The sequence below is a fragment of the Rhinoraja longicauda genome, chromosome 33 (genome assembly GCF_053455715.1).
Source record: "Rhinoraja longicauda isolate Sanriku21f chromosome 33, sRhiLon1.1, whole genome shotgun sequence".
Classification (NCBI taxonomy): domain Eukaryota; kingdom Metazoa; phylum Chordata; class Chondrichthyes; order Rajiformes; family Arhynchobatidae; genus Rhinoraja; species Rhinoraja longicauda.
The window spans coordinates 1,114,935-1,132,011 of record NC_135985.1 but is presented as its reverse complement, the minus strand read 5'-3'; the positions used below and the strand labels follow the sequence as shown (position 1 = coordinate 1,132,011).

At 42.2% G+C, this 17,077-nt stretch overlaps 1 protein-coding gene across 4 annotated transcripts in view; it reads left to right on the top strand.

The window, feature by feature from the left end:
- The window catches only part of efl1 (elongation factor like GTPase 1), a 187,258-nt gene that overhangs the window by 67,621 nt on the left and 102,560 nt on the right, over window positions 1-17,077 (top strand). The gene's annotated exons all lie outside the window — the stretch shown is intronic.

Below are 17,077 nucleotides of genomic sequence, written 5' to 3'. Positions count from 1 at the left end.
TGTGCTGTGTGAGGGGCCTGTTTCTGTGCTGTGTGATGGACCTGTTTCTGTGCTGTGTGAGGGGCCTGTTTCTGTGCTGTGTGAGGGGCCCGTTTCTGCTGTATGAGGGGCCCGTTTCTGTGTGGTATGAGGGGCCTATTTCTGCTGTATGAGGGGCCCGTTTCTGCTGTGTGTGGGGCCTGTTTCTGTGCTGTGTGAGGGGCCTGTTTCTGTGCTGTGTGTGGGGCCTGTTTCTGTGCTGTGTGTGGGGCCTGTTTCTGTGCTGTGTGTGGGGCCTGTTTCTGTGCTGTGTGAGGGGCCTGTTTCTGTGCTGTGTGAGGGGCCTGTTTCTGCTGTGTGTGGGGCCTGTTTCTGTGCTGTGTGAGGGGCCTGTTTCTGTGCTGTGTGAGGGGCCTGTTTCTGTGCTGTGTGAGGGGCCTGTTTCTGTGCTGTGTGAGGGGCCTGTTTCTGTGCTGTGTGAGGGGCCTGTTTCTGCTGTGTGTGGGGCCTGTTTCTGTGCTGTGTGAGGGGCCTGTTTCTGTGCTGTATGGCTCTGTGACTCTATAATAGTAACTTTTTTTCTTCAGAAATGTTGTTGGACCTGCTGAAGGTTTCTGGCTTTTTCTGTTTTTATTCTACTTGAATGTTTAGTTTTTAAATATATTGCAGATGAGATTAACAATGAATGTGCAATTTTAGTTTCAATGAATGAAACTAAAAGCTGTTTTTTTGTAGTAATGTGAGAATATAGAAATGTGATTGTTTTGGTTGAGAGAGCAACACCATAAGGAAGTTGGAAGCAGTTGTTATTCTTTAAATACGAAGCAGACAGAAATTTGGTTTCATGTCTCATCTATAAAAATTCTCTCTTTCTTCTCCATTGTCTTCATTGACTTCTTATTAATTTCCTATCTGTTGAGTTTTAGAACTTTGGCAGTTGACATATATATATAGTCATTTCAGCTTCCTGGTAGCCTGGGGTGTTAGTGAGACTGGACCAAGTAGTTAGCTGTGGGATGTATACGGGGAAACGGCGTCATTGTCTAGGACTACTTTGTGCTTGCCTCGTCATTGTTGGGGTGTGCTCTCTGTGCTCTCTGTTGTTCTGGGCTCTCAGCCGGATGATCGCTGGGTTGTCTAACCTCTAACTGGTAATGACAGCCCTGAAAATCCTGAGCAAACCATGAGTTGTGGATCACTCGTCCCACCATCTGTTCTGTATGCCTCTGATCTTTGTGTTGGACATGAGCTTGTCGAGCTGCTGCTTTTCCCTTGAGATGGGGCGACGTTTTTACTCCGGGAACACCTCACACTTACATTTGCAGCTAATGAATCTCCTGGATATCATGGATAATCTCAACCAACTGGTCTTGATGTTTATTTTTGAGAAAGAAGCCTCATCAGAGGTGCTAATTATAGCATACAGCATTTGTACGTTCTCCCCGTGACCTGCGTGGGTTTTCTCCGAGATCTTCGGTTTCCTCCCACACTCCAAAGACGTACAGGTATGTAGGTTAATTGGCTGGGTAAATGTAAAAATTGTCCCTAGTGGGTGTAGGATAGTGTTAATGTACGGGGATCGCTCGGCGGCACGGACTTGGAGGGCCGAAAAGGCCTGTTTCCGGCTGTATATATATGATATATGATATAGTACTGTGAGCACTCTGTGGCTGCTGCCACCAGGTTATCTGGGAGGTGCTACTTTATTTAAGGGCAGTCACGGTGGCACAGTGCTTGCAGCACCGGAGACCCGGGTTCGATTCCGACTACTGGTGCTGTCTGTATGGAGATTGTATGTTCTCCTCATGACTGTGTGGGTTTTCTCCGAGATCTTCGGTTTCCTCCCACACTCGAAAGACGTTCAGGTTTGTAGATTGTGTAGGAAAGAAAGACCCAAACAGTCTCTCCAGGTGAGGCAGAGGTTCACCTGCGCCTCCTCCAAACTCATCTATTGTACCCGCTGTTCCAGATGTCAACTTCTCTACATCGGTGAGACCAAGCGCAGGCTCGGCGATCGTTTCGCTCAACACCTTCGCTCAGTCCGCCTTAACCAACCTGATCTTCCGGTGGCTCAGCACTTCAACTCCCCCGCCCATTCCCAATCTGCCCATTCTGTCCTGGGCCTCCTCCATTGTCAGAGTGAGGCCCAACGCAAATTGGAGGAACAGCATCTCATATTTCGCTTAGGCAGTTTATACCCCAGCGATATGAACATTGACTTCTTTAACTTCAGATAGTCCCTGCTTTCCCTCTCTATCCCCTCCCCTTCCCAGTTCTCTCACTAGTCTTCTTGTCTCCTACTAGATCCTATCTTTGTCCTGCCCCCTCCCCTGACATTAGTCTGAAGAAGGGTCTCGACCTGAAACGTTGCCCATTTTTTCTCTCCAGAGATGCTGCCTGACCCGCTGAGTTACTCCAGCATTTTGTGTCTACCTCAGGTTTGTAGGTTAATTGGCTTGGTGTATATGTAAGTTGTTCCTTGTGTGTGTAGGATATTGTTAATGTGTGGGGATCGTGGGTCAGTACGGACTCGGTGGGTCAAAGGGCCTGTTTCCGCGCAGTATCTCTAAACTAAACTAAAACTAATTTGTGGAGCACTTGAGACTTTTGGCATTAATTGTTGTGCTATGCCAATATTTTGAAATTAAGCTGACGGTGATAAAAGCAGATTCGGCTGTGGTCAGTCCAACAGTTGTCAGTACTTGTCAAAGCCCAGATGATGGACATTCAGGCGGTCTCCTACTTGGATAATGATGGAACCGTACAGATGCTGGTGCCTGTAATGAGGATGTTGCCATAGCAATGCATCATTCCATCGTTGTTGCCCTTAAATAACAACCTTGAGTAATTGTTCAAAAAAAGCGATTGGGTCTGGTGCTCTTAGAGGACAGCCTCACGTATCTCCCTCCTCCTGAGCTAAACAGTTAAACCACGAGCAGGTCAGCCGTTCGTTCACCTTACGGCTGTATTTTCTTTTGGGTTTTGCTGGCAATTCCACACAGAGTTGTCGGCTTGTCTCAGCATTAAGTTGGTAGGTTCTGGACTTGTGCGTGAATGGGGAGATCCAGAACTTGTTGGCGAGCTCTGTCAGCTGTGCTCTGGTTTCTCTCCACTGCTGGATGCCCAAAGGAGCACAGTAACAGGAGGACCTCACTGAGATATCCGAGCAGTCACGCTTGCAGGATCGGCAAATGTCATTATTTGATTGAGGATTGTAGGGCTGCACAACTGGAAGAATAACGTAAGTCACATTTTAAAAAAACTATCTGTTTAATGCTTGTCATTATTTTAAAATATTCTGTATTGTCCTTTTGAAGGAATATTGTGACAATATTTACACCTTTGAATGCTTTATTTAAAAAAAAAATCTTTTAAGCATTTCTGAATCAGAAATAATAAAGATAGACACAAAATGCTGGAGTAACTCAGCGGGTCAGGCTGCATTGTTGGAGAGAAAGAATGGGTGACGATTCAGGTCGAGACCCTTCTTCAGAAATAATAAAATTCATTGTTAACTTTGGGGCCTTAGCTGTCATCATGGCGGTGCTGTCTGCCAAAGGATTTGAGGAGTTTGATGGTGGGTTTTGTTCTTACTATCACATCTCAATCCAGGTCCTACCATTGCTTGTGGCTTCTGTGCTCAGAAACAGGACTATCTAAGTCAATATGATCACTCCTCTGGATTTGGAGAGTTTTGGGGGAAAGGGGAACCCCTGGCCCTACTGGGAAAATCCTGTTGCAACAATTCAATCATTCCCTATAAACAGCATCCTGCAGGAGTCCTGATGCACGGTCTCCACCTAAAATGTTGACCATCCCTTCACCTCCACAGATGCTGCCTGACCCACTTCCTTCAGCAGACATTTTTTGGATTGACTTACAGCACCTGCAGTCTCTTTCTGTGCAAGGATTTAGACTTTAGCTTTGAACAGTGGTTAATTAGGACTGTGGGGGAAATAAGGAATGGCCTGGTTGGTGAGAAGGCAGGGGAGATCAGGCCCTTAGTCTTCGAGTATTATTAGCACCAGGAGTTGGGTTTTCATTGTGGTTGTCACAGAAATGTATCCTGACCTGTGGGAGATTATTACAACTCTGATTGAGAGGTCAGGATTGGGACGATTCATTTTTATGGCATTTGGAGAATATTATTGCCATGTCCTCTATTGGTTGAGTTTATCATCTCTCCGCTGGTCTTGAATCAGGGCTATTGTTTTTTTGGGGGGAAATTAGTATGAAGATCTTGAGTGCTGATATAAGCAGTAAATTTAATAACATAGCCCATGAGCAATCTCCTCACTCAGCGACCTGTTCTACTGCTGGATTGCAAACTGTTTGGAAAAAAGTCCGAGGCAATCTGTGTTTAGATTTAAAAGATATTCCAAATCCATCTCAACCCTGACAACAACTAATACTTAGTCATTTAGGTCATGGAGACTTGTATAAATATTCTGGAATAAAATTTGCCAACTGGAAAAATCAATCAAGACAGAAACCTTTTAAATTGTTTCTTTGTGAGTTTAAAAACCCATGAAGACAAAATAGTATTTTGTTCTTATTTTGTTGAAAGAAATGACCATAAGTACTCCCGAGTTCAGAAAATGGATTTAAGAAATTAGATTTTTACTCTTCCCTCCAAACTCAATTTACATTCTCATTAATTCCTGCCTGAAGTGATTGTGTTTTACCAGATAAAGAGAAGCTTGTTTTGGAACATGGTGAGTTGCCTAAATATAGGACATTGTTGTTTCAGATTGTATCCATCATCTTGAAAGTTAGACAATGGAAACCACAGTCAAAACAAATGGTGGTTAACGGCATACTTGGCTGCACACAGCAGCAAGTCTGTAGAACTTGGTTCAATGCCAAGTGTCACATTGTACTGATTAAAAATGCAGCAGTAACCAATTGCAACTCTTTTGCTTCCAAGTGTGGATATCTTATGTTCATAAATCTTTAGCAAGCTAGCAAAAATGATTGCTGAGCAAAGTTTAAGATTAGTTTTGGCATTTCATTTTCTTGTATTAGACTATTGAAATTCAGTAACGAGAAGATACTTTTCTGTGTTGCATGATTTAAATATTTTGGCATTAGCATTTTGTGTCGAAGTAACTTTACTTTGGAACTTGCTTTCCATTTCCAGCCATTCTGTGATATGAGCAACAATTCTTGTACAAAACCTTTCAGAGGGTATTGACTTATTATCTAATTTTTGAAGTACATTAAGTGAAGCTGCAATGTGCCTTAATGTTTTGATAAAAAATATGATTTTAATGCATAAAGAAAACCTTGCTTCAAAGTATAATTGCTAGGTCGCTTTTTTATGTGTTTTTCTTTCCTTGCCTATTAATGCTGTAATTTAATATCTAACATTTCTGCTGAAAATGTGTTTCCACTTATCCTTAGATTTAGGCTAAGGCAAAATATTCCCGATTATTCCAGGAGTCTGACAACAGGATAAATTAACTAGCATGTACATTTTAAGGCTGCAGCTTTATAGCCATATACTCGGATCACACTTTCATTGCACATTAACCGACAAATAGCAGCTGATTGGAAAGGGAGGGATCTGTGAGGCATTGAGATTTCTTGAGCACCATGTTAGCACAGTGCTGGGCTGGGTTTGTTTTTTAAAAGCTGACCCAAGTATTAACTGATAGGTACTAACTGAGTTTGCTGGATTTTATATACTTCCATAAGTTCACTCCTCAACCTCCGATACTCCCAAGAAAAAGTCCCAGCCTCTCTGTATAATTCAAGCCCTTCAGACCTGGTTAGATCCTCATGAATCCTTTCTGCAGCCTTTCCATCTTCTGACAGCTGGATGACCAGGTCTACACACAATAGTGGTCTCACCAATGACATGTACAGTTGCAAAACTACATTCTGTTCTCACTTCCCTGATGAAATCAAACACCTTTTTCACCATCCTGTCTACCTGTGCTGCCACTTTCAGGGAGCTTACCTGTGCCTTTAATCTCTCCGTTCTACATCACTTTCCAGTGCCTTACCATTTATTACTGAAGTCCTGTTTTGATTTAAATTGCAAAAAATATAACACCTTGCAATTGTCCAGGTTAAATTCTATCTGCCGTTCCTTGGCCCATTTCCCCAGTTCACCTTGATCCCATTGTAATCTTAGATAATCTTCTTCACTATCCATTACCCCACCAATTTTTGTATGATCTACGAATCTACCAACCATCTTAATAACATCGCCATCCAAATCACTACAATAGATGGCAAACCAGAAGACTCAACACCGCTCCCTGTGACACATCTCAGTCACTGGCCTCCAATCTGAGTAGCAACCCTCCACTACTGTCCTCTTCCACTAAGCCATTCTTGTTTCCACTTGGCTAGACACCCTGGATCCCATGTGATCTAGCCTTCTCGACCACCTCACCATGCAGGGACCTCTACAAAGGCCTTGCTAAGTCCACGTTGATTTTGGAAACTGATCCCACTAAATGCCACACAATGCACCATAAATGTTTTAATGTAATTTGTTGAAAGAGATATCTGCGGATGATAATGTATGTCACAATTTCATGAATATAGATTGTTAACTATATATGATGGGTGCCCCTTTAACGAAACGTTGTTATTTCAAATTACATTGGAGGCTAAAAGTGCAGTAATATTAAAATAGAAGATCACTAATGAGAAAATTTTATCTGATTATTTTCTTCTTTAATAACAGTAATAATACTATGACAATGACCAAATGATCATTTACCGTTGTGTGCAGAAAGGAACGGCAGATGCTGGTTTACACCGAAGATAGACACAACATTCTGGAGTAACTCAGCAGGTCAGGCAGCAAAGGAATAGGTGATGTTTCAGTTCGAGACCCTTCTTCAGACTCAATAATGACATTCAGAAATGTCCGTCTGAAGAAGGGTCTTGTCCTGAAACGTTACCTATTCCTTTTCTCCAGAGATGCTGCCTGTCCCGCTGAGTTACTCCAGCTTTGTGTGTCTATCTTTGATCTTTTACCATTCCTATAATTGGGATAAAAAGACTTTTTCCATTTTTTTATAATGCCATCGGTAAAAAATTGTAATTTACTTTATCATGCACAGATATCTCTTTCAACAAATTGTGTAATAACATTTATGGTGCATTGTGTGGCATTTAGTGGGATTAGTTTCCAAAATCAACAAGGCCTTTGTAGAGGTCCCTGCATGGTGAGGTGGTCTAGATTAGATCACATGGGATCCAGGGTGTCTAGCCAAGTGGATACAATATATACTACTAGTCCAACTGATGTTGAAATTTTAAATTAAAGATTAATGATAATTGTTTTAAAAATTGCTTGATTTTATACAAATGTTCAATACACAACATTAGGACTATATCCAAAATGCATTGAAATGAATAGAATAGTTCCTTTATTGTCATTGTAACATGAGCCATGTACAACGAAATTGTAAAATGTCAGCCAGTCAGTGCACCATTCAAACATTTCTAAAAGCTAACGATACATACAAGGTAAAATATTTTAAAAAAGATAAACAACTAAAATAAATATCATGAAAATAGCACGCATAAACACCCAACCCTACATCCTTCTGTCGATTTCACAGTCTCTTATTATGTATCGCCCCTGCGTTCCTTGGCGGCTACATTTAGTGCCTTTATAGCAGTGGGGTAAAAACTATTTTTAAGTCTGTTTGTCCTTGTCCTTGTAGATCTGTACCGTCTGCCTGACGGTAACAGTTCAAACAGGGAGTGTCCGGGGTGGGAAATGTCCTTTATAATACTCTGGGATTTTTTGATGCAGCGGGAACTGTGTAAGTCCTCCAAGGTAAGTAGAGGGCAGCCGACAATCCTCTGGGCGTTGTCAATGGCCCTCTGGAGCGCTTTCCTCTGAGCCGCTGTGCAGCTGGTGTACCATACGCATACACAGTATGTTAGGATGCTCTCAATGTAGCACCGATAAAAGGACAACAGCAGTCTCTGAGTGATGTTATTCTTCCTGAGCACCCTCAGGAAGTGCAGTCTCTGCTGGACCTTTTTCAGCAGCGCAGAGGTGTTCACGCTCCACGTCAGGTCCTCCTCAATATGGATTCCCAGGAAGCGGAAATCCGCCACCCTCTCCACACAGTCCCCTCTGATAGTTAATGGTACCATGTCCGTTTTATTCTTTCTGAAGTCTATTATTATTTCCTTTGTCTTTAAGGTGTTGAGGAGCAGGTTATTTTCTCCACACCACACTGTCAGCTGCTCCGCCTCATCCCGGTAGGCGTACTCGTCCCCCCCGGTGATGAGTCCCACCACCGTAGTGTCATCCGCAAATTTGACAATGGTGTTGCTGTGGTGGGCGGGGGTGCAGTCATGTGTATAGATGGTGTAGAGCAGGGGGCTCAGCACGCAGCCCTGTGGAGAGCCGGTACTGAGGCTGAGGGCCGTGGATGTGTGATGGCCCACTCTGACTCTCTGGCTGCGAGCTGACAGGAAGCTATTTATCCACATGCAGGTGGAGTGTGGAAGTCCCAAGTCCCCCAGTTTGTCCACCAGTTTATGGGGAAGGATTGTATTAAAGGCAGAGCTGTAGTCCACAAAGAGCATCCGCACGTAGCTCCCCGGCTGCTCCAGGTGGAACAGTGCAGCATGGAGGGCTGTGGCTATAGCGTCCTCTGTGGATCTATTCGCTCTGTACGCAAACTGGTGGGGGTCAAAGCTTCGGGGCAGGAGTGATGTGATATGACCCCGGACCAGTTTTTCAAAACACTTCATCACCACTGGTGTGAGTGCGACTGGCCGGTAGTCGTTGAGGCTGGAAATGTGGGGTTTTTTGGGCAAGGGGACTATGATTGCGGACTTCAGACAGGATGGAACAGTGGACTGGGCCAGAGACTGGTTGAAAATCCTCGTACAGACTCCAGCCAGCTGGTCAGCGCAGTCCTTCAGCACGCGTCCAGAGACGCCGTCGGGTCCAGTAGCCTTCCTTGGATTGATGGCCCGCAGCGTGCGCCTCACCTCATGCTCCTCTATCTTGAGGGTTAGGCTGCTGTGGACCATGTGGTGTGATATGGCTGTCTCGGGTGGCTCCACTTCAAAGCGAGCAAAGAAGAGGTTCAGCTCCTCTGCCAACGAGGCGTCACCTTCAGCAGCTCCAAGGTTGGTCTTATAGTTGGTTAGATACTGGATCCCCTGCCACACCTGCCTGCTGTTGTTACTGTCCAGGTGGTCCTCTATCTTCCTCCTGTAGTCTAATTTGGCCTCTCTGATGCCTCTCTTCAGGTTAGCTCGGGCCATGCTGTATAAAGCCCTATCGCCAGACCTAAAAGCAGTGTTCCTCTCTTTTAACAGCCGCTGGACCTCCCGGGTCATCCAGGGCTTCTGGTTGGGGTAGACCCGGATGCGTTTGTCCACTGTGACAGTGTCCATGCAGTTTTTAATGTAACATAGTACACTGTCTGTGAACACCTCCAGGTCCCGGTGTTCAAACACATCCCAGTTGGTCCTGTCGAAGCAGTCCTGCAGCTGCTGAGATGCACCATCAGGCCAAGTTGTGATGGTCTTTGTGATGGAATCTGTATCTTATTTTTATAATGCTGCAGCCATCGGTAACACATTGGCAATTCAGGAATACGTATTTCATTCAGATTTATTTTATGCACTTGGATATTTTAGTGTCATTTTTTCCCTGATTAACTTCAGTGCCTCAGGATACTAAAAGCATTACATAAATATCAATAAGTGGTGAAAACAGAATTAACAGAGAGTTTGATAGATACTAAACTATTGCAGGGCTGCAGTGAAAATGTGAATATCGATGGGATTGTTGCACAGGCGGCTAGCATGGGTTTATGGGCTGAATAGCCTCCCATATTGTACAAATTCAGTGACTGGTTTTGAAGACGTAACTGTGTAGGAAAGGGAGTAGACAACTTGATCTCGTAATAGGCTATTGACAAATTCAAGGCTCATGATAATAGAGAGAAAGTTGATTGAAGAGGAGGTCTGAATAAGGGTCTTGACCCGAAACATCACCCATTCCTTCTCTCCAGAGATGCTGCCTGACCCGTTGAGTTACTCCACCATATTGTGTCTATCTCCGGTTTAAACCAACATCTGCAGTTCCCTCCTACATAAAACAAAATCAAGATTCTTTAATAACATAAGAAAGAGAAATTTGGCAAACAACTAGAAAACTTCAAGAGGAGAAGATTGAATAATTAAATGGATGGCATTAAGAGATCCAGTTTAATATAAATTACTCTGACAGTTAATTTTGTAAAGGGAAGTGAGAAAGGGTGGTGCAGAGATAGTTACTCAACCACTCTCCCCATCGCATTGCAAATTGTTTTCTTTTCCACCTCTATTTTGAACACAACAATCTGCTTTCACTGCGTAACCCTGACAATGCATCCCAGAGCCGAAGCATTAGCTGATTTAGATATGTTTTCTTCATGGCCCTTTAGGTTCTTTTGCTACTCGCCTTCATTTTGTTTGTCTCCTTGATCTTGACGACATTATTAACTGGACGTGTCTCCCTATTTATTCGTCTACAACCTTCATGATTTTAGAAGGTTCTTTGCAACCAGATCAGATCTCTGTGCAACCTCTTCAGTTTCACAGAGTAGGACCCACGCTATGCCTTCTGTTCACATAGCTGAGGTCCCTCAGGCAGTAAATCTATTCTGCACACTCTCCAAACCCTTGATAAATATTTGAGGCAGAGCAAGAGGCAGGTTTTGAGAGTACTAAACAAGGTGGATCAAATGGCCTCCTGAGCTGTGATTCCTTCACTTCATGGTTTCTATCCATATGTTTGAATAAAAACCCGCATTAGAAAATGGCATAATACTAGCTTGATTTAAATTATATGAGGCAAGACATAAATTCAATTCCAAAATAAATTAATGGCTTTAGGTCTCTGGCCATAAATTTGATATTTTGAAGTCATTTTACAATATTTTGCTTTGGCCCAAGACTTGCTGGGAAATGTCAAGAATTCCAGCATTTAGCAACTCTCCTTACCCGTAAATGTCAGCCTGGTAATGTCTGCAGCACGAGTATTGAACATTTCTAACTCCTGCCTATAGTTTGTTGTTGATTTGCTGAATGCACTCTTGGATTGGACTTGAGTGTACAGCCGGTGACAGAGCTTGTACTTGCTGGATTCCCAAGCACTTACACCAAGGAATTTACCCATTGAGCCAGCATTTAATGAGCAGTTAATAAAATCCTGAATGACTGGCTTTGCTGGCTTTTGGCAACTTGATGGTAAGATTCTGAACCAAAAAGGCAGGTCCTGCTTGTTATAACATCAGAGGTGATTTAGAACAAGCCATGAGTGTAAAACAGCTGGAAAACATATGATACCAGCAATCTCATGGCCTTAGAACATCAAACAACAGGAATAAGAGTGTATAAAATCATGAGAGGAATAGATGGGGTTGATGCACTGAGTCTCTTGCCCAGAGTAGGTGAATCAAGGATCAGAGGACATAGGTTTAATATGAAGGGGAAAAGATTTAATAGGAATTTGAGGGGTAATTTTTTCACACAAAGGGTGGTGGGTGTATGGAACAAGCTGCCAGAGGAGGTAGTTGAGGCTGAGACTATTCCAACGTTTAAGAAACTGTTGGGCAGATACATGGATAGGACAGGTTTGGAGGAATATGGATCAAACGTAGGCAGGTGGGCTAGTGTAGCTGGGACATGTTGGCCTGTGTGGGCAAGTTGGGCTGAAGGGCCTGTTTCCACACTGTATCACTCTATGTCTCTGAGGCGTGGGTTACCAGGCCTCTCAAGCCTCCCAGCCATTCAAAATGATCATGGCAGTTTATGCTGGCCTCAAATTCTCTTCTGTGCCAGATCTATAACCCTCAATTTCTCAATCTTTCAATTATTTATTTGTCCACCTTAAATATATCTGATATATCAGGCACCCTGGGAGACAGGGAGTTCCAGAGATTTACCACGCCCTGAGAGAACTAGTTTCCATGCATCTAAAATGACCAGCTCCTCATTTTCTTGCTACGGCCCTTGTCTGTGGCCTTCCCATGAGTGAAGACATCTCAAAGCCTACCCTGCCAAACCCCAGTTGGAATAATTTCTCCGCTTCACCTAGCTCCGTTGAATATGGACACAAACTATTTAGCCTCTCTTGACAGGAAAATACTCTACATTTTAGGAATGAGCCTGGTGAATCTCCTTTGCACTGCCTCTAATACTATAAGATATTTTTGTAGGTAGGACAACTGTGCATGGTATTCCATGGATGACCAAAACACAAACAACCCTTCACAATGAAGGCCAAAATGCCTTTTGTCCCCGTAACTACTTGTTGGACCTGCCTACTGACCTTGTGTGATTCATGTGTGAGTACATCTAGATCCCTCTGAACATGTTTCATTTGCAGTCTCTCTCCATTTGGAGAATAGTCTGCCTTTTCCTCCCATTGGAATACATGACCTTACATCTCTCCACGTTAAACCCCATTGGCCAGGTTTTTGCCTAAACGCTCAATCTAACTGAATCCCAGTGCCGGATCATAACTTCTCGGCACAACCCGCCCTTTCATCCACTTTCATATCTTGGCAAATTTGGAAATCTTTCATTTCCTTCATGCCTCCACATCGTGAATGTAAATCATAAACAGTTGAAGGCCATGAACCAATCCCTGGGCTACTCAACTAGTTCCATCTCTCCAAGCTGAAATGACACATTTTTTATTTTTTTAAATATGTGACAGACAGTTTTCCATCCATGCTAACACTCTTTTTCTGGGCTCTTAGGTTATACACCATCCTCTTTTCTGGCACCTTGTCAAATGCCTTTTGGAAATCTAACTGCACTAAACCTACAGATCCTCCCTGTCACCCTTGTGAACATTCCCTATTACGTGCTCAAATAATTCATGCTAATTTATCAAACATTATGTTCATTTAAGCTCGGGTACTGTCCGCTTCACCTCTACCCGATTGTGGATGTTAGACTTGTCTATGGAATTAGTGCGCTACAATGCTAGGAACTATATTCTGCACTCTGTATCTTCCATTGCTTCACCAATTGTACTTGAGTTTGACTTGATTGTATTCGTGTATAGTATTATCTGATCTGATTGGATAGCATGCAAAACAAAGCTTTTCACTGTACCTCAGTACACATGATGAAATAAACCTTAACCTTTCATACAATCATGTTGACCAGGGTTGATGAAATTCATCTCCCCGAAGTGATTAGCTATTTCTTTGTTGACTACTGACCCTACAAGATCAATTGATCTTACCAACAATAGTCAAGCTAATTGGTCTATTGTTCCCCACCATCTGTCTTCCTTCCATTTAAAAAAAGGGTTTCATGTTGGTTGTTTTCCAGTCTTCTGGCTCCCTCATGGAATTCAGCAAGACTAGGCTACTTTCAGCCAAACTCTGTAGCCACCTATTTTCGAACCCTTGGGTGGAGGCCATCGAGCTTCGGTGATATGTTGACCTCCGGCCTTCCCAACTGTAAAAGCTGTCAAGTTGTTTGGTGGCTTTGCAAAAACACTTAAAATAATTAAAATAATTAAATATTTTTTTTAAATTAAAAGCATACTAAGTAATAAATCACTTGCAGCAATTGAAAGCACTTTTTAACAGTTGGAAAGATTAAAAGAAAGTTAATTCAAATTTTTTTTAATCGTGTATTTGCCGTTCTTTGTTGCAGCTGTTTCTTTTCATCTAAATGAATAGGCTTGCTGTTCAGTTCCAGGCCTGACTTGTTTAGTAAATGAGTGGTCTTTTGCTGGAGTCCATGTGGAATCCAGCATTGGATCGCCACCCATGAATTACCAATATTCAATGCGGCCAGGAAGTTCAGTACATCTGCACTTGGAATGAAGGACATTCTGATTGTTCAGAAATCCTTGTACGCCTTCGATGCCAAATAATATAACTGAAATGTTTTGGTCTAAATTGTCAATAAAGACTACATTTGCCCTCCTCATAGACAATAAACAATAGGTGCAGGAGTGGGCCATTCGGCCCTTCGGCCATTCAATGTGATCATGGCTGATCATTCTCAATCAGTACCCTTTTCCTGCCTTCTCCCCATACCCCATGGGATTTGGTCATTGTGATAAAGTTGAGACATCTGGGTAGAAGACAGTGTGGAATTAAACAGTCAGAATGGCATTTTCTGTAAAATAATTAACCTTAAATTATTCTCAATTGTCTATTGGATAAGGCAGGCATTTAGTGAAAGCCTACATTTTTAAACTAGCATATCATGTTGAAGATCGTAGTGAAAATTGTGTAAAAGGATAGGGGCAGTTAGCTTGGTGCAGGCAGGTAATCTTTGAAAAGGTGAAACATACCTGATTCCATCGATAAATTAATTTAGAATTTTTTCTCAGAAAGAGATGTGGAGTGTTTGTAAATGGACAATTCTTGAGGAGCTACAGCCAGCATTGTATGACTGTGTACTTTGGTCTATTGTCAATGAACATCGTTCTAGAAGTAGAATTTACAGATGAAAATTGCCAACAGGTTGACACCGTGTTTCAAATCTTGCAACGTTTGGGGGTTTATTTTACCATTTCTTTAGAACACCAAAAACTAGCAATTCAGTCACGTAGTACTTTTTGTGTAGGTGCTGCATGCTCAGCTCTTACCTTTCCACTTATCCTGAAGGGTTTCGACCCGAAACGTCACCCATTCCTTCTCTCCAAAGATGCTGCCTGTCCTGCTGAGTTACTCCAGCACTCTGTGAAACGTCACCCATTCCTTCTCTCCAAAGATGCTGCCTGTCCCGCTGAGTTACTCCAGCACTCTGTGAAACGTCACCCATTCCTTCTCTCCAAAGACGCTGCCTGTCCTGCTGAGTTACTCCAGCATTTTGTGCCTACATTCTGCAGGAACATCTGCCCTGCTCTTGTTCTCTGTAGACCAGAAGATCATTCCAAGTGGCTGCAGTTTGTCTCCCAATGTATTGCTCAATAATGCATTAGAGAGCTTGCCCAGAAAATGTTTTTGTTTAAACTATGTCACTTACTTTGACTTCAAATATGAGAAGTTGGTACCTTAGGCATGAGGATTTCCACTCATTGCTGTCTTCTCAATAAAGTGGGCATTTATTAATTGCACTGGTGTGCCTTTATTAATGCAGTGCTTTTAATTAATTTCCACTCTCCCAATATGCAGGCCACTTTGTTTGGGGTGGGTGCCTTTAAAGACTAATGCCCTTCGGTGTTTGCAGTGTAGTCAAGCTGCCCTGAGTGCATTGGGCTGCTGTTGTGAACTGCACAAGTCCTTGTTCAGTCTGTGTAAATTGGTAAGACAAATATCTCCTTAAGCTTCGACATGAATTTATAATTCCTCTGTTTAACAACAAAAACATAATTTCTCTTCACTCCACTTTAAGGTAAAGTAACCCAAAGACCTTTGATCATATATATCTGTCTCTGTGCTCTTATCCCAATGTTGGGGTGGTGATGATATTGAGGTGAATGTTCTGAACCAAATTGTCCATAATACAGTAGACACAGGCTTTTTGAATCATTGAGTTTTGGCTCAACAAAACTTTTTTTCCGAATGCAATCCATTAGTAAATCATTGAATACCTGTATCTACTAAAGAAAGAAATGTGCCACCTCTGTCTCTTCTACCTACATATGACCACAGGCCTACAACATTGTGGTTCACTCTTAATTGTCCTCTCAATGGTGTCACAAGCCATTGGGGATGGGTGGTATGACACTCATGAATTAAAATCTGTGTTTAAACTAAACTGTTTGCATAAAGATTTTATGTAAATTATATTTGATGGTCATAGAATCATAAGGTTACACCGTGTGGAAATAGGCCCTTCGGCCCAACTTGCCCGTACAGATCGAGATGCCCCATCTACTACACTAGTCCCACCTGCCTGCATTTGGCCCATATCCCTCGAAAGAAGGGTCTCGACCCGAAACACCCATTCCTTCTCACCAGAGATGCTGCCTGTCCTGCTGAGTTACTCCAGTTTTTTGTGTCTACGGTTTAAACCAGCATCTGCAGTTCCTTCTTCCACATTCCCTCTAACCCTTTCCTGTCCATGTGCCTATCCAAATGTCTTTTAAATATTGTATAGATGGGGTGGTAATGTTAACTAATGGCGATGAAAGTGTTGATTTAAATATGCTGTTTTATATACATTTGATTTTTTTTTAATTCACAAAGTATATATTGAAATTAGTAAAGCACTGGGCAGTTCATAACGACTTGGCCATTAATGCCTACATCCTGTGAACAAAGACCATAAACTGTTCAGTTTCAGGTGAGCATTCAAAACAGAGGGCTGGTCAAAGAACAGGTCAGGCAGCAGCAACGTAAAACAAAACAGACTTGATATTTAAGGTGAATGATCCATTGAAGAGTGTAACCCTTCATCTGTCCAAGAATGCTGTCTAACCCGCTGAATGTACCAACCAATTTCTGTTTTCATGTCCATAGATTTCCAGAATTCACATAATTTTGTTTTTGTCTCCAAATTAGATTAATGTATTTTGTTAAGACCGTAAATTCAATGGTATGAATTTAGATGTTTGCTCCTTTTGAAACTTTTGATCATCCTGTTTTGGCTGTTGATTTACTTTCCATGTAAAGTTATTTGAGGTGACTTACTATTTAATTGAGTGCACATCGTTTTCCAACATAAAACAAATATTGTTTCACTGGCGCAGCTGAACTCTCCGGGACTTCCTATGTGTTGACCTAGCCTGTTCTCAAGTGCTCTGCTTGTTGAACTCCATGTTTGCCTACACCCAGTATTTGTTGTCTACCCTGTGCTAAAGTACCTTGTTGACATGAACATTACACATTTTGACCAAACGTACAAGCCGGTTTAGGAGAATTAGTTTTCCTAATGAGCTTTTTGTGTTGTTTTAACAAACGCTGAATACAAAGTTGACACAAGGAACAAGATTCCTGAAAAGCATTTCATGAATTAAAATCCTTTTATTTTGACCTTGTTTTAATTATAGTAGTGATCATGTCGTCAAGAATATTTAATTGTCATATGTACGGTCAAAGCCACAATGAAATCCTTACTTGCAGCAGCATTATAAGCCTATTAATGCAATATACATAGATGATATATGATAAACAGACCTTCAATAAAT